Source organism: Petaurus breviceps, unplaced genomic scaffold, assembly GCF_028583685.1.
Source record: "Petaurus breviceps papuanus isolate PSGF00001 unplaced genomic scaffold, PetGlider_PUasm1.0 90683, whole genome shotgun sequence".
Taxonomy (NCBI): Eukaryota; Metazoa; Chordata; class Mammalia; order Diprotodontia; family Petauridae; genus Petaurus; species Petaurus breviceps.
The window spans coordinates 4,825,949-4,848,572 of record NW_027187308.1 but is presented as its reverse complement, the minus strand read 5'-3'; the positions used below and the strand labels follow the sequence as shown (position 1 = coordinate 4,848,572).

At 38.4% G+C, this 22,624-nt stretch overlaps 1 long non-coding RNA gene across 1 annotated transcript in view; it reads left to right on the top strand.

Annotated features, from left to right (window-relative positions):
* The window catches only part of LOC138144000 (uncharacterized), an 82,459-nt gene extending 72,574 nt beyond the window's left edge, over positions 1-9,885 (top strand). Inside the window, exon 2 of the long non-coding RNA XR_011163842.1 lies at positions 9,154-9,885. This is a non-coding gene — a long non-coding RNA (uncharacterized lncRNA). The remainder of the gene's footprint in view (positions 1-9,153) is intronic.
* The last annotated feature ends 12,739 nt before the right edge of the window (positions 9,886-22,624 follow it).

Sequence of the window (22,624 nt, the reverse complement as noted above, 5' to 3'; positions counted from 1 at the left end):
TTATACAATTCATTTTAAATGTTCCCAACCTTGAAAAATTCTCAAACTTGGGGGCTGATGGGGAAACAGAGTGGTTTTAAATACCTGCATTTTTTTTTTCTTTAACAAAAGTGAAATGGCAACACCTGGGTTATTAATAGATCTTATCAGTTTAGGGGTAAACCTAAGCTTAATCTTGGCTTCTCAAGGTCTTTCCAGCGGCATGATCAGAAAGTAGAGAAGTAAAAAATAATTAAAATTATACAGATTTCACAAAAGACTGTTAAAGACAATATTCGCCTCAGTGATTATTGACTTTATTATTGAAATGTTGGCTTCTCTGCTTTGGGCTGTTTAGTAGGTCTTGTATAATAAATAACAAGCAGTGTTTAAAGGCTTCACACAGTGAAATATTGCCTTTTCAAAGGGGATTATGCTAGCATAAAAACTTTAATTTTAATTACAGTAATCATAATCTATGAGCAGAAATGTGGGTTTTTTGATAAAAGGAAGAAAGGAAACATTGAGTAACTACATACAATATGCCAGGCACTGTGCCAAGTGATTTATAGATATCTCACTTGATCCTGGGGGAAGGGGGAGGTGTTATTATTACCTCCTATTTTATAAGCAAAGAAACTCAAGCAGACATAGGTCAAGTGACTTGCCTAGGGTGACACAGCTAGTTAAATGTCTGAGGTCAGCTTTTGAACTCAGATTTTTCTAATTCGGGGCACAGAACTCTATTGTACCACTTAGTCACTGCTCTAAAAGAACCAGCCTTAGAGTCAGGAAGACACAAGTTCAAATTCTGTTTCTGACTCTTATCTGCTATTTGATGATGAGTAAGTCACTTAACCTCTTAGTGCCTCAGACAACCCTCTGTGATTCTTAGAAGCAGATTGGCTAATCTGAATTAGTGGAGGGAGAGTTCATACTGAGCACTCCAGGTCAAATTAAAAAACAAAACCAAACTCGGAATTCAGACATTTTTGATACATTAAATTCAGATCTATACACAATATGGTTGTTTCTCTATCCATTTATTGGACAATCATTGCAAACACATAATGAGCTGGAACCATTTAATTCAATTAATTCAACGAGCATTTTAGTACCTACTATCTATAATCCATGTTGCCAGCCATGTAGCAAGAATGACTGATAACACATGGCTAGCCTGAATGTACTAATAGATATGAAAATATTTAGACAGGCTGTGATGTGCATATGGGAGTTCATGAACAAAAACCTCCACAAAGTCCTACTGTGGTCCCTCACCATGTAGAGAGGACCTGGGATTCCAAAGACTACACCCGAAGAGCACAGACTTTTGCAGGTTCTACCATTCCTGAAATACTTTTAGTATAGCTGCAGGAAACAGGCTGTTTGTTATGGTTGCTTCCTAAGAACCACTCTCACTTTGTAGGGGCAGACTTATCATCAATAGACTGACCATTTGCTGTTGAATTTGCTGTTTGTAGTGACTGATAAAAAATGAAAATTACAAAGTGTTCTTCAGTCCTAGGTGCCCCCTTCCATTCCACATGTCAGGTTGGCAGAAAATGGTACAGAAAATGCTAAGAATTTCACCATTTTTAAGCCTATACATAAATATTAATTTAGTTGTTATTATTTTAAATGTGAAATACTTGCCAGTGACCAGTAAGTTGAAATTTTGCTAGAGAAACCAAATCATATAAATCTTAATAGTCTCACTACCAATAAAAATAGAAGACAAAAGGATATTGGAGCTAAATGCAAGGATGACTCACTTCTAAAGGTAAATAATGAAGTGGTGTAATGGTAATGGGAATTTGAAGATCATCCCTGCCCCTTAATAAACTTAAGGGAATTTGAAGACCTTGCCTGATTCGAAGATTTTCCCTGCCCCTCTAATAGCCTGAATATAATCACATGGAGCCTGTGGTGGGAGAAGTTTGCTGAAGGGTGGAATAGAGTCCACAGGAAGCTGAGAAAGAGAGCAGCTAGATGGTGGGAAAGAGAGGATGTAGCCAGGGAGACAGCTAGGCTTGTCAGTGTTGGTTTGTGGAAAGGCTTTGATGATGTAACTTCATGCTGAGATATGGTGTATTAACTTCAGTGCTGCTGTGATGGATTTGACTTTCTGGTGTTGGGGTTTAATTTTCTGATGTCTAAATAAATATTTTGCTTCTGTCTTCTATATGGAGAGGCTGTTACACATTGCAATTGAGAACTATTTTACAGTTGTCATTTGTGCTGTGAATATTGCATTGGTGCTACAGATGATTTTATTGTGTCTGAAAGTAAGATAAAATAGTATTTCATGTAACATTCTGTCATCTCTTATTACAGAGTTTATGATAAACAGATATAAAAAATAGGATAATTGAAACTCATATCTTGCACCAATGTCTTTACAGAAGGATGAAGAGGTAGAGAAATTCTTCCCCAAAACCTTGATTTTTAAATTGAATTAAAAATAACAACAACCTTACCAATTGGTTATTATAATACAAAGGTACATCTAGAGTAGCATGGTAAATATATAAATGTATATATATATATATATATATATATATATATGTTAAAATATTCTTTAGGAATAAGAAATAGGGGTGGCTAGGTGGCACAGTGAATAGAGCACTGGTGCCGGAGTCAGGAGGACCTGAGTTCAAATCCAGCCTCAAACATTTAACACAAAAAACTAGCTGTGTGACCTTAGGTAAGTCACTTAACCTCAATTGCCCTACCTTCCCCCCTCCAAAAAAAAAAAAGAATAAGAAATGAAAGAGGATAAAGTCTTGTAAACTACACGGAAGGGAATATATCATGAATAATGAATGCCTCATGCCATATATTATCTATCATTAATACTTTTTCACTGAAAGAGTTGGAAAGTATTGGACCTGGTAAGCACCTAATGACAACACATGAAATATAATTTATTTAATAGACAGGAAATACTTGGTTACTGTTATGGGAATCAACCATTTCCCAATCAATTGTACACTAAATGTAGTATTGTTTGTTAAAGTTTATCTGTTTTTTTTCATACTTTTATAACTTCAGCAAGAATAGTCTTGAAGAAGGATATAGATCAGAAGAAATGGAAAGGAAGGATATTTTTGTATTTACATTATTCTACCAGGCCACCAACCCCTGTCTCTATTCTTTGAGTCAATGACTGTCTACCATTTTGTATTTGTATCCCTAGTATTTAGCATGTTGTAAGTACTGACTAAATGTTTTTTTAAAAATTCCATTCCTTTAGATATATGTTCATTAAAGGAGTTTGCTGCAATCATAAAGATGTACTGTAGGGACCCAAATGGAAGAGGAGTTCCTTGTAGAGTATAAAATTCTTTAGATGGAATTTTGCATATGACCCTCTGCTGATTTATATCAAGCTCTAGAACAGTCCAACATACCCTATTCAAGAATTATAACTAGTTTTTTTTTTATGTCTAACTACTAAGACAGAGAAAAATATGGAGATGATGAATTGTTTTTGTCCAGCCCACAATAAGCAATTGGATAAACAGCCCATAGAAATTATACATCAATAAATTAGCAAAGAGAATTAGAGTCCAGGTCTCCTGACCCCCTTACTCAGTGTTTTTTGGGCCATACAACACCGATTCTCTATTCAACAGAGGACTTAACATAAAAGAACATTTTTCATTATCATCTGACCAGAGCCACAGTACCCTAGTCTCTGGTATCTATGACAATAATCACTAATATGCCACAGAGAGTATGTATGGTCCTTTTTTTAACCCTTGCTGTTGACAATTTCACACTTACACCTTGGTTGGTGGTCCAATTCCTATCAGGACTCTGCTCACATTCATAGGTGAGAGAGACATTTACTTTCGTACTCTCAGGAACTTTTTGACCCGAAACTTGTCATTTAATGGATCCTGACTTCTGACTTCTTTCTGTAGATATGTGTACTAATCTCTTAAGGCCTTCTGTGCCTGCCATTGATGAAGCCATCATGTAAAGTCATTTTACTTTCTTCAGCTGTACATTACAGAGATATATCATGTTCATTTTTGACGAAAGGCTAGAATTTTTGTTTTATTTAGGTATTCAAGGTAATTATGAAATGTCATGGAAGAAACACTTTGGCTGACTTATTGGAAATAATGTCACTACTAATTCTCAGACTCGAGAGGATTCCATAAATTTGAAATGGCAGACAATGACTCTTATCTAAGAAAGTTACTGTCTCTCCTTGCTTCAGCTCTGTGTGATGAAAATCCTAAGAGTTGTAGCATCAATCCAGTGCTGACAGAAACAAGATTTCATTCTTTGTTGAGGACTGGATGCAAATGTGTGTTAAAGAAAAGCTAGCACCCTGTGGTCTTTGAGGAGGAAGGACATCAAAAAGAAATGCTGGTTAGCCCTTAGCATTATTAATGTTGTCTGGAATCTATAAAAAGCAGTCCCTTAAATAAATGCACACTTTTCCCTCTCCCAAGGGGGAGGAGCTAGCCTCTTCTTAGAACCGGCATGAAACTTTCAATGAAGTTTATAGGATTTACATTCATATAACAGAGAGGAAAATGGGCCCTTTATTAGGCAGTTCCTTACTTGTACTCTCTTTCTTCTCATTAAAATTCTATGATCATTTCCACCCAGTCCTGGAGCCTTGCACTGTCAGTTGGCCTAATTTAGCCAGTATCTTTGCCTTTCAGACTGAAGTACCCTATGGAACTTAAATACAAAATCAATGTTTGACGATAGACATTTTGTGTTAATTTAATATGTGAATTATATTCCTCTTTGCTTTTTTAATAGTTGAGCTACTTTGCCATCCGGCGTGTCTTCATTTCCTATTTCATTTGCTAATATTCTCATTTCTTCCTTCACTGGTCTCTTGCTTTCCTGGCAGTTGGAAAACTTTTTTTTTGGAATTACATTTAGCATCATTTTGCATTTTTAATATCTTTCTCTGCTTTTAGCTACCCCCCATTTCTTCTCCCAAAGCTTTTTTTTAACTTGCAAGTTTTTATAAATTTTAAGAAAGCTTTAAAAAAGATTTTTTCTTTCATATTTATTTTTCTCATATTGCCTTTCTAATCCCACAGGTGAATCTTTCCCTTTAATGAAGATTCTGAACATGGAAAATATAATTGGGTGAGAAAGAAGAGTGACCATGTGGTTACTGAGAGATTTCTAAGTAGATGCAATTCTTATCTGTGAATGGAGTTGCGTCATTAGGGTCAAAGCGATCATTTGGTTTGTGCCTTGTGTTCTCCTAGAAATTATGTTATTGGATTACTAGAGCTGTTGTCAGAACTCTAAGTCTTGCTTCTGACATCTACTAGATCATGATCAAATCACTTCATTTCTGAGCCCCAGGTTCTTCACATGTAAAATGGGTGTGATCATCCCTGTAGTACAAAGGTCTTGTGGTTGGGCCGTTCTGAGACTCAGTTTATAACTCCACCCTGACATTACTTGCTGTGTGACAAGTCACTTAACCTCTTAGCTCCATCAGCAACTTTCTAAGCCTCTAAAGTGTAGAAATGAAGTTGATCTATTCATCTTCCTTGGTCGATTGTGTTGGTTCCTGGACAGTCCCTTTTCTTAATGAGTTCTCAGGTTGAGAGTAGAAGGGGAAAATCTTCATAAGTAGCATGCTGAAGTGGAAAGAGCATTGCATTGTTAGGATGCCTGGCAGATAGGTGACACAGTAGGTAAAACATCAGGCCTAGAGTCAGGAAGGCAAGTTCAAACGTGGCCATCAGAGTTTTACTAGCTGTGTGATCCTGGCCAAGTCACTTAACCCTGTTTGCCTCAGTTTTCTCATCTGTAAAATGAGCTAGAGAAGGAAATGGCAAACCACTCCTGTATTTTTGCAAAGAAACCCCCTGAATGGAGTCACAAAGTGTGGGACATGACTGAAACAATTCAAGCACAACAAAAGCATTGCCTCTTCCCCACCCATTACACCTAGCCCTTATCACTAATGGCTGACTGCACAACCTTTTAAAAGCAGCTATGGAGAGTTGTTTGGACAGTGGTTCTTGTTTGTTCTTCATATATTGGATGATAACAAGCAATATTATCCTCAACCAGCCTTTGACCTTTTAAACAATCTTGAAGCATGTGGATCCATTTTTTCAATATAAGAAAAATAGAATTCACTCATATGATAAAGTGCTTCTGCCTACTGTTTCATTGTGAACCATTTTGGTTCTACCTTAGGTTCTGAAGCAGCCCTTTCTTCTGCAATCTTTGCAGCTAGCATCTCAATCAGATCCTCATTCCACAGTTCTTCTCCAACAGATTCAATCAGCTCCTCCACATCATTCTCCTCCACTTCTAGCTCCAATTCTTATGCTAATTTTTACTTTCTTCCCAATGCACAAAAATCAGGATGAGGTGCTGGCACGTTTAAAAAAAAATTCTCTTCATACATGTTTTTCTTATGTCTTCCCATGCCTTAACAATATTCTGGATTGCAAAGAATTCTGATTTCTTTCATAATTCTAGTCAAATTTACAGACTATAAATTTACATAAACTGAGAACTATCTATACTATTATTTAAAAAGAAAGCTGGGTTCTAGTCCTGCCTTTGTAGTTTATTAGCTATATGGCCCTGGATAGGTCAGGTTAGCCTCTTTAGACCTCTTTTCCCATTTGTGAAAGTCCTTTTATCTATCTAGAAGTTTGTGTTCTATGAGAGAATGGCAGTAGGATATCAGCTTGAGGGGGAGGAGGAGAAGGGATTTGTTTCTTATTGTATTAAATTGGATATCAGATTTCAAGTATGAACCTTCTGACTGGGAAACTTTGCCTTCTCTGACATACATGGGCTGCATGACTATGGGTAAATCACTTAACCTTTCAGTGCCTCGAGGCAACTCTGTAAGACAATGGATTATAAGCTGCTCTGATGGGGAGAATTCTTTTTTTTTTTTTTTTTAAGCAATCAGTGTTAAGTAACTTGCTCAAGGTTACATGGCCAGGTGTTTTTGGGTGTGTGCTAAGTGGCTGAGCCAGGGATTCGATCTCCAGGTGATCTCAACACTGGAGCCGTGCTCTTACTCCCTGTGCTACCTGGCCACCCCATGGGGAGAATTCTTAAACAAAGGATAGAGATGAAGAACTGGAAACAAAGCAGATATCCATCAATGGTGAGAATGGCTAAGCATAATATGATATATGACTGTGATTGAATATTACTGTATCATTAAAAGCCCTAAGTACCAAAAATACAAAGAAGCTCCAGAAGATATACATGAATTGATGCAAGGTGAAGGAAACAGAACCTGGGAAGTCATATGAATTGTGCAAATAATGTGAATGTAAAGGAAAAGAACAAAAACTTAAAAATTGAATTGTATGTAATGTAATAACCAAGGGAGAGAGAATAAATTTTAGTTTATTGAAAAAATTAAATTATATTAAAACATTATAATGACAAAGCTTAACCTTGAAGAAGAGGTATGAAAAGATAAGCCCTGCTCCCGACTTTCTTTGTAAATGTAGGAGAAGATGGTTGTGGAACACCATACACACATACACACACAGTCAGAGTTGATTGATGCATTTTAGTTTTGCTGAACTACTTTTTTTTTTCTCTTAAATTTTTTGTTTGTTTTAAGTGATAGCTTTCTGGAAGGGGAGGGAAGAGGTATATATTAGGATATGCAGATGAGGGAAAAACAAAGGATAACAATAACACTTTAACAAAAGAACAGAAGTTTCTAGTAGGGATCTTCAGATGAATCCATAAGTCAAGTCTGAAAAGTAGAAATTCCAAGTTTCACCTTATTCTTTATCCCTGCAAGGTGAATAGAAATCTACAGTAAGGCAGGAAAAAAAGAATAATTAAAACTTTTCCTGCCTATAAGAAATCTTCAGAGTCTAAATAATATAGATTTTCCCACAACAATATTGTCCTATAGCCTTCTTGGAAAGAGTTTTAGAAACCAGAGAAGAATTAGTGGGATTGCTAAAGTTCAGTAAAAGTTGTCACCTTATTCAAATGTGACTTTCAAATATCCTTCCCTCAGGGAATACTTTAACAATCACTGTCAAAGTACTAACCTTAATAATCTAGGGGAATGGGAAGTAAGTTAAAAGATTCAAGATTCACCTCCTATAGCTTGGTTCCCCTTTGTGGGAGAACACCTGAGCTAAATGCCCATTTTTAGAAGAAGAACCTCCTATTAGCAAAACTGATGCTTAGGAAGAGGAAGTGCCTGGCAGAATGGAGAAAGAAGTAGAGGGGGAAAATAGAAACCCTTAATGTAACCCCATTTTGTCCATTAACTTCCTTTTTGATCTTGGGAAAATCACATCATCTCTGGACCTTAATTTCTTCATCTCTAAAATGAGGCATTGGAATAGTTAATCTCTAGTTTCTACCAGCTGTGGATAGATAAGAAAGGAATTGGAGAGGAGCAATCAAGAAATTACCAAATCAAAGATAGACTATAACCTAATCACTGAAAGAAAAAAAAAAACTATTCTACTGTCTTTGTGCCGGTTACTTCTTGATTGCTGTTCTCCAATTTCAGTGGCATATCTTTATATGATGTATTCTTTCCAAAACTCCAATAGTCAATCTGTCAACAAGTATTTCTCATGCACCTACTTCATGCCAAACACTGCAGGTACTTGGGATGCACAGAAGTAGTCCTAGCTCTCAAGTAGTTTGCATTTTGATGGGGAGACAAAATGCACATATATGAACACATGCAAAACACATATAAAGCAGGTTACCTTGTGTGATAGTAATGGCAATTAAAGATTCCCCTGTATTGGCTTGGTTTTCAAATTGATTGTGTTAAAACCCAGAGTTTGTTAATCCCACCTGTGGGATGGGCTTGTTGATGTGAAAAGAAAGTCCTGAACTGGGAGGAGCTGGTGATGTAGATTTGGAGAGACACTAGAGAGAGGCGGAAGATCTTTTTGGAAGCAGCACCTCGTGGAGAGAGAGAGACTAAGAGAATTGCTGGTGGCCGCTTTGAATTGCCCTGGACTTTTGAGACCTGCCCCCTGAGCTGCCAAGGACTGAGGAGACATGGCTGTTTTGCTGGTACTTTGTCTGTCTGTTTTGATGTTGTTTTGTCAGATTTGTCCACTGGTGAAAGACAGTCCTTTTGTTGAAGAAGTCCTGGAACCTGGCTGTTCGCTAAGAAGCCCTGAGACTGTCCTGCAGACAGAGAGTGAATACTGTCCACTGATGAGGGACAGTACTGTTGTTGCAGGGGTCTGGAGACTGTCCTGCAGACAGAATGAATACTGTCCACTGGTGAAGGACAGTGCTGTTGTTGCAGGGGTCTGGGAGCCTTTCTGTTGGCTCAGAAGCCCTGAAGAAGGATTTTCTTGTTGTATGTTTACAGAAATCCTGGGAGAGGGCTTTGCTAATGTGTTCAGGGGTTCTAGGACTGTTCTACAGACAGAGGATAAATTCATGAAGGGACTGGCAATGTATCTTATGGCCTTGCTAAGCCTTGTCTCCCCAGGAACTAAGATTGCTGAGAACTTGCCTCGTGTCAAGATGAAGAGAAGACCTCCATTTGGGTATTAAGTGCTGTGTTTAAACTTGATGTAACTCTGGGGTAGATTCAATTGTGATCCTGGGGGTGGGGAACTTTTGACCTTATTGTGCTCTGTGATTGACAAATGAAGGTACTTTACCTATGTTTGGAAACTAATCTCCATTTGAGAAGAGGGGTTTTGTGGTGGACTTAATTAAGGTATAGCCTAGGGGTGGAGAAGTATTTAGAACAGAGACTTTGTAATTGATTGAATGATTGGAAGATCCTGGGGTGGGGTAGTCCTTGGAGATTATTTAATCACACTTAGTAAATGCTGTATTTTGAATGATGTCATGTTTTGATCTTCTCTGTTCTGGGTTTGTTACTGAATAAAATAGAGAGCACCTATGCTGGTATTTTGAACCTGGGAAGTTGCCTTCTTTAGGCATTACATTACACCTTGGGAGATGAGGTGGTGAGGCATTAATGGTGGAGGGGTTAAAGAAAAGCCTTCAGCAAGAGTGGCAGGGTGGGGGTGGGAGGCGTTGAGCAGTCTTGAAAGAAACCAAAAATTCCAAAAGAGAGAAATGAGGAAGGAATACATGCCAGACATGGAAACAGTCTATGTATACAAAGACTCACAGGGAGTTGAAATGTCCTACTCTAGGAGTAGGAAGAAGGCCAGTTGGCCTCGACCTCAGAGTGTGTAGAGGGTAATATATAATTTTATATATTATTTATATTGTTATATATAATATATAAATATTATATATTTGTTATTATTATATGTTCTATAATAATAAAACTGGAATGGAGTCAGGTTGTGAAGAATTGTAACTGCCAAATAGAATAGTTTCTGATTGATCCCCTAGGGAAAAGGGAGTCATTGGGATTCACTGAACAGGGGAGCAAATTGGTTAGGACAACACTTTAGGAATAATGCTTTGGTGATTGTAGGGGTTAGATTGGAGATGGGAGAGACTAGAGGCAAGATGACCAATTAGGAGCATATTGCAATAGTGACAAGGGACTGAGCTAGAGTTGTAGTTGTGTGAGTAAAGCAAAGGTTGTTGTGGAGCTGGAAATGACAAGATTTGGCAACTGATATTAAGTTAATGAGAGTAAAGACCCAAGGATTAAGCTGCAGTTGTGAACATGACTGGAAAGATGGGAGTGCTGTGAACAAAAAGCAGAAATTTGGAGGAAGAGTACATTTCAGAGTAAAGGTAAGGAGGTTCCATTTTGTATATTTGTTTGAGATGTCTATGGGACATACAGTTCAAAATGTACAAAAGTCAATGTGGGATGTGGTACTGATTCTTAGAAGAGAGACCCAGGAAGAAGAGAGGATAGTTCTGAGCTTATCTTCTACCTTTTTTTAGATAATCTATATATCTATAAATATGCATATTTAGATAACTAGGTTTAGATCTGTCATCTATGTATGTATATGTTGTATGTACTATTTGCTTGTTATGTTGTCTACCCTTATTAGAAAAAGACCTTTTTATTTTTTTGTTTTCATTGTATCCCCAGTACTTAGCACAATTCCTAGCATACACTAAGTGCTTAATAAATGTTTGTTGGCTGACCAGAAGCCTGAGGATTACAAAAAGGCCATTAGATTTAGCAATTATAAGATGATAATATAATTTATGAAGGGAGATATTAGTAGCTGATGGTAGGAAGGGGCATCAGGAAAAAAAAAAACTCATGTAAAAGATGAGACTTGAGTTGATCTTTGAAATCAAATATCATTTCCAAGGGGCAGAAGGAAGAGGGAGTTTGCTGGAGAAGGAGAGAGAAGAAAGAAACTCATGTCAGTTTAAACAGCAGAGTGCAAGAAGGAGAGTAATGTCTAATAAGTTGTTAAGGACAGGTTGGATATAGATTGTGAAAGTTTTAAAACCAGATAGAGGAGTTTGTATTTGAATAAAAGTTAAACTGTCTTACAGTGGGTTCTGGAATTGATATTAGTTGGTTGGCAAATAGCAAAGCTAGCGTAGACACAATAGTGCATAGTAATTTTCGTTGTTCAGTCATGTCTGACTATTTGTTATCCCATTTGGGGTTTTCTTGGCGAGATACTTGAATGGTTTGCCATTTCCTTCTCCAGATCATTTTACAGAAAAGGAAACTGAGGCAAACAAGTCTTCCTGAGTCCAGACCTACCCCTCTTTCACTGTACCACCTAGCTGCCCCTGAATATCAGTAATAGAAGTTAGCATTAATATAATACTTTAAGGTTTGCAAAGAGCTTTACATAAATATCTCCTTTGATCCTACAATAACTCTGCCAGGTGAGTATTATATGGGACTTATTAGACCCATTTTGCATACAGGGATAATGGGAAAACTGAGGCTCAGATAAATTAAGTAATTTACACAGTTACACAAGTAATAGTTGGAAAAAGAAATGACAAACCCCCGTCAGTATCTTAACTAAGAAAACCCCCAAAAGGGATAACAAATTGTCAGATAGGACTGAAAAACGTGTAAATAATAGCACAGCTAGTATGAATTGGAGGTAAAATTTAAACTTAGACTTCCCATACCCAAAATTCTTTCCACCAGACCATGTTGCTTCTCTCCTGGATGCCATTGGGACAAACAGGTTAGTAGCTTCCCTAAACAAATGTACAGATCATGCATAAACAGATACTTTTGTGGGACTGGGATAGAGGGAGTGAAGGACAAGTAGCAGTAAATGAGGTTGTAAACAATATGTCAGCATGCTCTCTGCTCCCGCTTTGACACTACAGGTATTAGGAAATATTTATTCAGACAGCTTTGTTTAGGAAAAGATTTGACATGCTTTCCCAGAGGGAAATACTCACCTAAATCAAGGCACTGTGTCAGAATGACATAATCATACTGCCCATAGCTAGGAAGTAGTTCTTCCCACTAAAGTGCTGTTGACAAGACTTGTGTGAGAAGAAATTTGGCCTTATCAGAAGACGCCTACAAGAGCTCTCAAGCCCACATCTGGCCTGGTCCCAAACAGATCCTACTATTTCTTATACTAGCTCCCTGTTAGAGTGATTTTTTTCTGTTAGCAAATTTTTGTAAAGCCTCAGTCACAGGAGAGAGAATGGGCAACAGAAAGTTGTCATTGCTACTATGAATGTCTAGTCTAAAGTGGTGCTAATGAACTCGCCTAGCCTTCTGAATACTTTCTACTTCGCTCAGTTTCTTGAACCCTGTCTAGTTGCCATTGCTTCTCTAGAGAAACAAAGGACCTTTATTTTAGGAGGATGAGGCAAAAAAAAATTCTTTTAAGGTCAATTAGATAATTTCAGTGTCTCTTATATTCCATCGAAGATCAGATCAGTGTGAAACCACAGGATGTGAGTAACACCAGGAACCACAGAGAGTGACCTCAATTATCTAATGAAGCAGTGTGGCCAGGAAGGTGGAAATTCCTGGGTCTAAGAAGTCAGAAGGTCTTCAAAAGTGGTTTGTTTCATTTGACAGCTTATATTCACTTGTGTTCACATAAAATCAATTCACACTTCTCTTGAGAAAGCAGCATTTCTGGTATTTTGTGATCTTCATCAGCAACTAGAAGGTCTTGGCTCCTTTATTTTTCAAATGTTAACTTGTTTTTTTCCCCTCTTTTTCACACCTCTGGGATTTTATGAATTAGTCTAATTGAAATTTGCCATTGTACTAATTGCAATGAGAAGGGCAAGGTGCATTAAGAGTTAGAAGACCTGAATCTGAGTCTCACTGAGTCCCAAGGATACACTGGAGATTTCCTGCAAAGTAGACATTGAATCATTAAAACTTACTCTTTGGGTTTGACTATGAATCTGACTGCTTGGGCATCTAAGCCACATCTCTCCATCTTTTTCATAAGAATAATACAAAATACTTCATGAAATGCCATGCCTAAAATCTGGGTAAACTATAATGGCTTCGTTTCCCTCATCTATCAGCTGACTAACCTTGTCAACAAAAGAAAACAAGGTGGGTTTGACATAAAACTCCTAGATGATGCCATATTGGCTCATTTTAGTCATTGCTTCTTTTCTTAAATATTCTCTATCCATCTCTTTAATGGTTTATTCTAGGATTTTCCTAGGAATTGAAGTTAACCCCTGTAATAGTAATAGGATTTGAAGATCTTCCATACCCCTTGTATTGCAAGCATGTGGGTGCGTGGCGCTCGGTTTCAAGTTCATAATTGTGTCAAGTATTGAGACCCAGAACTTGTGAATCCTGCAGTGGGGTGAACTTGCTGACATTACAGGAAGGGGCAGGACAGGGAAGAGATTTTGAGAACAGAACTTGTGGTAGCAGAACTTCTTCTGAGAGCCTGCTGGGAACTGCTGGGAACGAGAGCTTCTGGGAGCCAGAGCTGCTGGGAATGAGCAGCATGGAGCCTAAACAGCTACTGTGAGTGAAGAGAGGAGGATCTTTGCCTGAGGGAGCCTGCTTTGTTTTGAAGGGTTGGGAATGCAATGGGTGTTAACTGCATTAACTATGTGTACCAACTTTGTGGCTCTTGTAATGACTTTGCCTTTCTGGTTTTAGGACTCTTTCTGATATATGAATAAATGCTTTGTCTCTCTCCTCCATGTGGACAGCCTGTTACATTTTGTGATTCACAACTATACTAGCATATTTATAGTCACCATTGGCATTGTGAATATTGCATTGTTGTTACAACCCCCTGGATTATATTTTGAAGATTTTATTCTCTTTAGTTTATAAAAATGAAAAACAAAAACTGGAGATTGATCTTTTGGCAATATGTTCTGCATTTTTCATTGTTGAAAGAGCTATCACCGATGGTGACTTAGCAATCACATTTGCTGATGCCTTCAGAACCTTAGGAAGCAATTAATTTAGGTGACTTGATTCACCAAGGGCAATTTAGGTGCTCTCTTGGAGAGGCAATGTGGTATAGTAGATAGAAAGTAGAGGTGAGGGGGAAATAAGCATTTATATATTACCTCTTGTATACCTAGTACTTTTCTAAGTGCCATTTATAAATATTACATTTGATTCAACAATCCTGTGGGATAAGTTCTTTATAGGTATGTTATAATTGAGGAAACTGAGGCAAACAGAAGTTTAGTGACTTGCCCAGGGGCACACAGCTAGCACATGCTTGTATAAGAATTTGACTCAAGTCTTTCTGATTCTAGGATTAGTACTCTATTCACTGTGCTGAACTGGAGCCAGGAAGAACATGATTCTAATCTTACCTCTGATGCTTAAGTGTCATGTGTTCCTGGTCAAGTCCCTTATCCTCTTTGAGTCTCAGATTCTTTATCTGTAGCATGGGAGAGAGTAGACTAGATGGCCTCTCAGGTTTCTTCCAGCCCTTAGTCAACCACTTTCCTCTTAGATATTTCTGTTCTGCTATTTTCAGTGCAAGGTGATCATTGTTTTCAGTAAAAAAAGAAAGTCATTTGAGGAGCTCTGCCTTTTTTGTCTCTGTCTTGTGTTATTCCATGCACCATAAGCAATTGTTAGTTCCTTCTTTGATATTCAGATTTTCCCCAAAATACCTAACTTCACTCTCCAGCCTTAACTCATTCTGAGCTTTATCACACTCCTGACACTATTTTTTTTTCCAAGATGAAGGCATGCTAATATTTATCCTGATGCCTGTACTTGCTTCCATCTTTTACTCATCTTTTAAAAATATCTGAAGTAGTTGGTATGTTTTCTGTGGATTCACACTGGTCTCTTTCCACAACTCCATTTTCCTTATTCTTTTTGTGTCTTCCAAATTTAATGTTTGAGAGGTTTTTTTCACTTCTCCTGGTATGCTTTCCCCTGTAGAATTTGTTACTGGGATTCTATCTACTTTTTCTTTGAACCCTAAGAACTCTGTTTCCCCCAAATTCAGGGTGCAAGGAAAACTATATTATGACTTTGCTGTCTTTATCACAAACTTCAGGAACAAGTGGTTACTTTCCACCAAGTTCTTATCCTTTCTAGCCTAGCAATCCATTCCCCCCAGCTATTGAAAATCAGACCAAATAGAGTTTTCCCTTATTGATTCCTCTAACTTTTGAAGGATGAAATTATCATTACAGAAAGTAAAAATGTTATTAGCTCTTCTAATTTGGGAGTGGGGTGGGGAGGAAGAGACCTCCACCAGGTTGCCTTTTATAGGATAATAGAATTAGATCTGGAATGGAGGCCATCTACCTGATTTGTATTTGTCCTTCATTTTCAAAGAGGAAAATGGCTCAGGGAAATGAGGACATGACTTGTGGTTGACTTTGATTTGAGTGAGGGAGGGCTGTGTAAGGACACCAGCCTTACTTTCTTCTCCAGAGCCATCTAGTCTAGTGACCAGATATTCATCAGGATGACTGGAGGTAGCCCAGGATGCAATGGGAGACCCTGGCCCTTTTAGGCTAAGGTTTTTTCATGAACTCACTTAGAGTGAGGTAACACCCATTCAGGGAATAGGCCTCTTTAAGAAGTGAGTGAAGGGATGGTGCATTTAATTAGAAAAAAGAAAAAAAATAATAAGCTGGGAGTTCTCTAAGGCAAGAAGGCTGAAAATACAGCCATTAAGTGGAACTTGGGCAGGGACCTGTTGTGATCCAATGTATGAGCTTTAGAGTGATGTTTAAGGTTTTGAGAAAAAGAAAGGGGTGGCTAGGTGGCACAGTGAATAGAGTACTAGCCCTGGAGTCAGGAAGACCTGAGTTCAAATCTGGCCTCAGACACTTAACACAAAATAACTAGCCCTGTGACCTTGGGCAAGTCACTTTATCTCAATTGCCCTACCTCCCCCCCTCCAAAAAACAAGCAAAAGAGCTGAAGACAGAGAGAGAGGAAGGAAGAAAGGAAGAAAAGAAGAAAGGAAGGAAGGAAGGAAGGAAGGAAGGAAAGAAGGAAGGAAGGAAGGAAGGAAGGAAGGAAAGAACCTAGCCAGTAAACACCAAGTGGGCAGCTTCTGGCCATCATAGGGAGAGGATAAGCTGAGGTACCCAACTAGCTGGGTCCCCATTCAAGCCCTCCTGCCTTAGAGTGAATGATAATGGTAACCATTTCTCTTTGGATGGACAACTCTGAGAGTCTTCCCCTCCCAGCTTATTTTTTTTTACATTTTTCTAATTAAAGGGGCCATTTCTTGACTCTCTTCTTAAAGAGGTCTATTCCCTGAAAGGGTGTTACCTCAATATAATTGAGTACATGAAAAAGCCTTAGTCTAAAAGGTCCAGGTTCTCTCATTGATGAGGTATAGGCTCTGAGAACCCCCTTGAACTCTGATTGAATTTTCCTATTTGATGAGGTATTTGCATGAGGCTATAAGCCTTTCATTGTGGCTCTGCCCAAATCTCTATCCCTCCTTTGTCCAGCAACTTCCCACCCTTGATCCTCCCAATACCCAAATCTCCAGGTAGCCTCCATCAGCTTCCCACCCTTAATTACTCATTTACTGGAGTCTGACCTCATCTGACTCCTCCTGAAGACCCTCCCCAAACTCCTCCTCTAGACCATCTCTAGATTCCTCCCACAACCTTTCTGTATATAAAACACCATCTTGTCTCCGTGTGTGAGAGCATCATAGTATTTTCTAGCACAGACTTCTCTGTGTCCAATACAAGCCCACTTGTCCAATACAAGCCTTACAGATACCAAGGCTCCTTAAGAGTCTACCCAATATGGCAAATTATTAATAAACTTTGCTTTTCTTTGGCTGAGAGAAGACTTGTGTCGAATTCATTTGGCGGGACCCAGCATGTATGCGTGGGATATATACAATACCCTGGAATATTTTGGGGTCTCATGTATCCCTAACCCTATACCTCATCATTTTATGGTGAACCCCTTATGGTTCACCATAGGGGTGCGCGAAGTAGCAATTAAAACCAGATCCTCATGATGGGGTGATGGGACCTGGACCCTTAAGAGGAAAAGACCTGTCTTTGAAAGCAACCCAGAGCCTAAATTTTCCCATACATTTTAGCAGCTAAGATAACTGGCATTTGACAGAGCCCAACCCACCTAGATACCTGACAGTCCCTTCATAGTAACTCTTGACCCACCCCAGACTATTTTAGTCCTTTCACTATTGCACCTGACCCACCATAGGCTATTTATCATTCCTTAATCCCATCCAGATCTTTTCAGTTTCCCTTTTTTTGTATATAAGTATGCCTTAATTAGGTTGCAGATTCACTAGGAATCTAGTCCACTTGTACTGACTTAACAATAAACCTTGCCACTTTGACTGGAAGAAGGTTTGAATGTGTGAATGTTTTCCAGATAGACACTGCCCTGTACCCTGACATTTTTGGGGTTCCCATCAACCCCAAACCATATAATTTCCATTATACTGTATTGATGGACTGAACTGTGAAATCTGTAATTTTTTTTCACCTATTGTAGAATTCAGAAAGCTATATTCTTGACAACTGTCCTCTTCCCTGAGAGGAAATAAGCAAACAAAATCTTTTCATTTAAAGAGCTAAAATGTTTCCTTCTAAACCATAACATTTTATTTTTAGAGGAAGCTTGATATTCTTTCCTCTTTACTTACTTAAATGATACTTGGTAATCTATCCATCGCCTTCATCTCTGCCTTGTGTAAACAATTCACCATGCAGACCTCTTTGGTGATATCTATTTCTTGCCACAGAACTGTGTAAGCACAAGCTAGGTGGGATTTTGTTGGTTTGTTTGTTTTGAGTTCAGTTTCCCAGGCACAGGCTAAATTTTAAACATCTGAAGGATTAATCTCCTTTGAACCCTGATGATTCATAGCTGTGCTGACTCAAGAAGGCTTTGTGCCTTCTGGCTATGAGCCAATCAAGGGCCAAGTCTTTATTATTTATTCTTGGAAGTTAGTATTTTGCTTTGGAGTTTTGCTCATGAAAAAGATCTTTTGATTTACTGGTGAAGACTCTGAGTAGCTCTATGTTCAGAGCTGCCTTCCCTCTCCCCTTCCCCCCCCCCCACCTCTAATGCTCAGATTTCTATGCTCCCTCAATCCATTGATATATGTAAAGAGTATAACAATATTGCTATGTTCGGACAGCTAGAACCCTGTCTGTTGGTCTTTGTATTAATTTCTCTGCTTGTATTTTCTCTGTATTCTCTCCAAGTTCAGGGTGCTGACCTTTCCCCTCAACTAGCAAGTGTAATTAAAGTAAAATTGTTAACCTCTTTAAAATCTATCTGTCCTTTAAAAGTAGATCAAAGAACCTGTGCTATCAGCCCATCCTAGGTGTGCTAGGGGGCTTGATATTACCAACTGTTACCTCTGAAGGAACCTAACTGTAGCAGAAGCATGTGGTACTTAAATCCCTCTTAAGAAAGTCTCTTTAGAACTCAGAAATGAAGTCTGGTCTATAGTCTATTTCCTTTAACATTCAGAATTCAGTGGAGAAGCATGATTTCATTGCTGAATGAGGGTATCCTATCTACCAATAAAGATTGGTAGTGAGGCACAGGATACATATATTCAATATTCGAGGTATTTAGAAGAAAGGACCTTAAAGAAAAAAAAAAACTGACCCAAAGGAGCTTTCTGATTGGTGATGCCAAAGGTTGGTAAGTAACACTTATTGTACTGAGGTTTCATTTTCAACAATTTGTGTAGTAAGCAGCTTGAGTCTTTGAGTCATTGCTTGGGGTGGCCTGAGATAAAAACTTAAGTGAACATGATATGTAAATGCAAAGTGAATTGGCTCATTGACTCAATCACAATAAACCAACTATCCTTTGTATTGTTCAGTACAATTACTGCCTAGCTAAACGAGCACTCCCAGGAAGCTGCCATTCAAATGCCTTTATTCAAAGCATTATATCCTAGTGCTAGTTGGCTTTTATTATAGGCCTCCCTACTGAGTCCACAGAGTAGCACAGGGGGAACACCTAGGAATGCCTGGGGCAGGATTTTGATTACCTCACTGTCAGAAGCAAAATAAACTTAGTGCACATACATCAGAGAACAAAGAGATTGGCCTTGGTGCAGTCTGAAAGAACCACTCAAGTAGGCATTCTGTTTCTTTCCCTATTTGAATTCCTGCCTTATTTTGCATTGTTTGGCTGCTTTGTGCCTTTGACTTTGAAGATTCTGGGGCATATTAGAATTGCCCTTGGTATTTTGATTGGTTCATATCATAATAGTAATCTTCCTATTTTAAATCAGTTAATCAACCATTTATTGTCTGCTATATACCATGTACCTGTATTAGGCATGGGGGATATAAAGACAAAAATGAAACAATTCCTGCCCTGGTAGAGCTTATATTCTGTAGGGAAGTCAACATGTGCAACTAACTATAGATATATACAAAATAGTCACAAGGAAATGTGGAAACTAGAAGCTTGGTGGATAGGGGAAGTACATGTAAAGCAGGAAAGCTACATTGGGAGAAGCCTTAAGTGCTGAACAGAAGAGTTTATACTTGAAGCTAGAAATAATAAGGAGTCATTCCAGTGTATTGAACAGAAAAGTGATATGATCCAATATGTCCCTTAGGAAAGTCTCTTTGGCACCCGTAAAGAGAATTTGAATGAAGAGTATGTTTTCTCAATGGTAATTAAGAAGTATTTCATTATTTCCATTTTCCATTCTTCATTTTTATTTTTAATGCTTACTTCTTTTGATTCTTCTACTTTTCAAGTCATCCTAGAACTGACTGCATCATAACCAGAATGGTTTAAGACTCATTCTTTCCTGTTCTTCCATTGCATCTAGGTTAAATATACATAACAGCTACATCTACAGTCTTTGGCATGCTGCCAAATCCCATCGGCTTTCCACAGTATTGTTATAGCTGTTTTTCCTTCTGAACATCCCACAAGAACCCAAACTTGAAAATGAAAATTCCTCCCAAGTAGGCGTTTACTGCTCCTCTCACCACTTTCAGCTTAACACACCTCTTCTCCATAAAAGCACAGCTTTATTGATTTTCATATTTGTCCTGCTTAATGACCTTTTTCCACGTATTATCTTCCATTCAGATCTATAGAAGCCTGAAGCTCTTTGAACATTACATCAGATTCATTAAATGTTGATTCTGATGTTAAGTGAGCAATCTTGTCATACACAAACTATCAGGTATATCTTGAGTTTCTGCATGTAATTCTCTGGTGGCTATTCAAGAATCTATTCAGATGGTCATTTTTAATTCATTAAAGAAAGATATGTTTAAATTATGTACACTCCATTTTGAGAAGCCAAATCTAGAATTTCTTTGCATATAGTGCACTTGTAAAATCTTTATTTAAGGGTTCAGAAATTTTGTTGAGAGTATTTTTTCTCTTATGTATCACCAAATTACAGAGAGCAATGTAATACTAATGTTGAAAATATCTACCTCTGTATTTTTAATGCTAGTTGGTTTCTCTGAGGACAAAGAGCTTAACATCATATTACAACGTTGTAAAGTTCAAATGATAATATATATGTGGAAACACTTTACAAACCTTAAATCACTGTCCTTAAATTGCTATGTAAATGTAAGCTATTATCATTATTTTTGATAGAAGAATATGAATATCATGTCTCACTACTGTTGTATCGGAGTGAGCATACACATAGGTAACATGGACACATATACGAACCTGAAACAAAATTGAAACATCTTTTGTCATCCTACAAAAGGGCTAAGAACTGATTAATTATGTATTTATTTCATGGTTTTTTTTCTTTTTTCAAGATAGCCCCCGCTACCCAACTAATCCTATCATATGGCTCATAGTAGAGTCTCTAGCATTTCTAATGATAAAAGATGTGTTGCTCCCTGTGGGGGTACCTATCTGCTTTCAAATTAACATATTTGGTAGGAGAAGTTTTTCAATTTTTAATGTTTCTAATTGAAAATTTTAAAAGATCTGTACCAACTTACTGGGGGTACAGACTGTCAATTACGTGCCTTAGTTATATTTCAGCTCCTAGGAGTCTGGATTCTGTTTCTTTGAAAAAGGTACTTGATGAGAGCACACACTGAGTTCCTGACTGTTCCTGGACCAATGTCTTTACTGTTAGTACATTTTGGAGAGGGTGGCAGTTGGTATTGCTCTTGTGCCCTGCTCTCTTCCTTCAAATCCCAGGTAAATTCCTACTTTCTATAGGAAGTATTTCCCAATGCTTTCTAATTCTATTTCCTTCTCCCCTGTTGATTATTTCTAGTTTATACTGTATATAGCTTATATTTATTTGCCTATTATCACCCTCACTGGATAGTGAGTGACTCAAAGCCAAGGAAAAGTTCTTCACTTTCCCCATGTCTTTTGAAAAGGCACCCAAGTGGGGTGGAGCCAAGATGGCAGAGTAGAAGGATGACCTTCCCGTGGCTCCAGCTTCCACCCTCACAATCCATGTTAAAAGGGGACTCTAAACAAACTTTGGAGCTGCAGAACCTACAAAATGACACAGAGAAGCTAACCTCCCACTGAAGACAGCCCAGCAGGCTGACAGGAATCCAGCACAGCACTCTGGGAGCCGAGCCCAGTCCCACGCCCAGGGTGGGCCTGACCAGCCGCCAGCAGGAGGGACTCCAGATCAGCAGCAGCTGTGGCCATTTCCAGATTTATCAACACATAGATGCGAAGGACAAAGTGAGAGGTCAGTGCAGTCTGGACTTTGGGACCAGTAAGTGGGAGTGCGTGGCTTTTACCTCCGGGGCAAAAAAGCCACTGAGCCTAGAGCACAGCCAGCCAGTGCCATGTTGCTTCAGCTCTCGGCCTGCAGAGTGTAGGGGGACCAAGCACCAGTCTGAGGGGTAATTGCTCTTGCTTAAATCTTCTTGGATCTGGATTGCAGTCTAGGGTGGAGGTTCTGGGGTGTGTGTCCAGCTTGCCAGAGGGTGTGGAGACCTCAGAGAGGGCACCCATCTAATACTTCCGGCAGCTGAGAAAACCCCAATGTTTGGGATGAAAGCTCCCCTGTCTGGTGGCAGAGCCCTACTGTGGCAAAAAGCCCAAAAGTCAAGTAATTGAGTGGTAAAATGAGCAGGCAAAGGAAACAAAGCAGACAGAAGATTCCAACAATACACTCCTATTTTGGGGACAAAAAGGAGCAAAGTATGGAAGAGGAGGAAAACAGTGAAGTCAGAACTCCTGCACCAAAAGCTTCAAAGGAAAATATTTTTGAATATTTTAAGAATATTTCTTAAGAAATTTAAGAATTTCTTTAAGAAATTTCTTTAAGAAAGATTTTGAAAA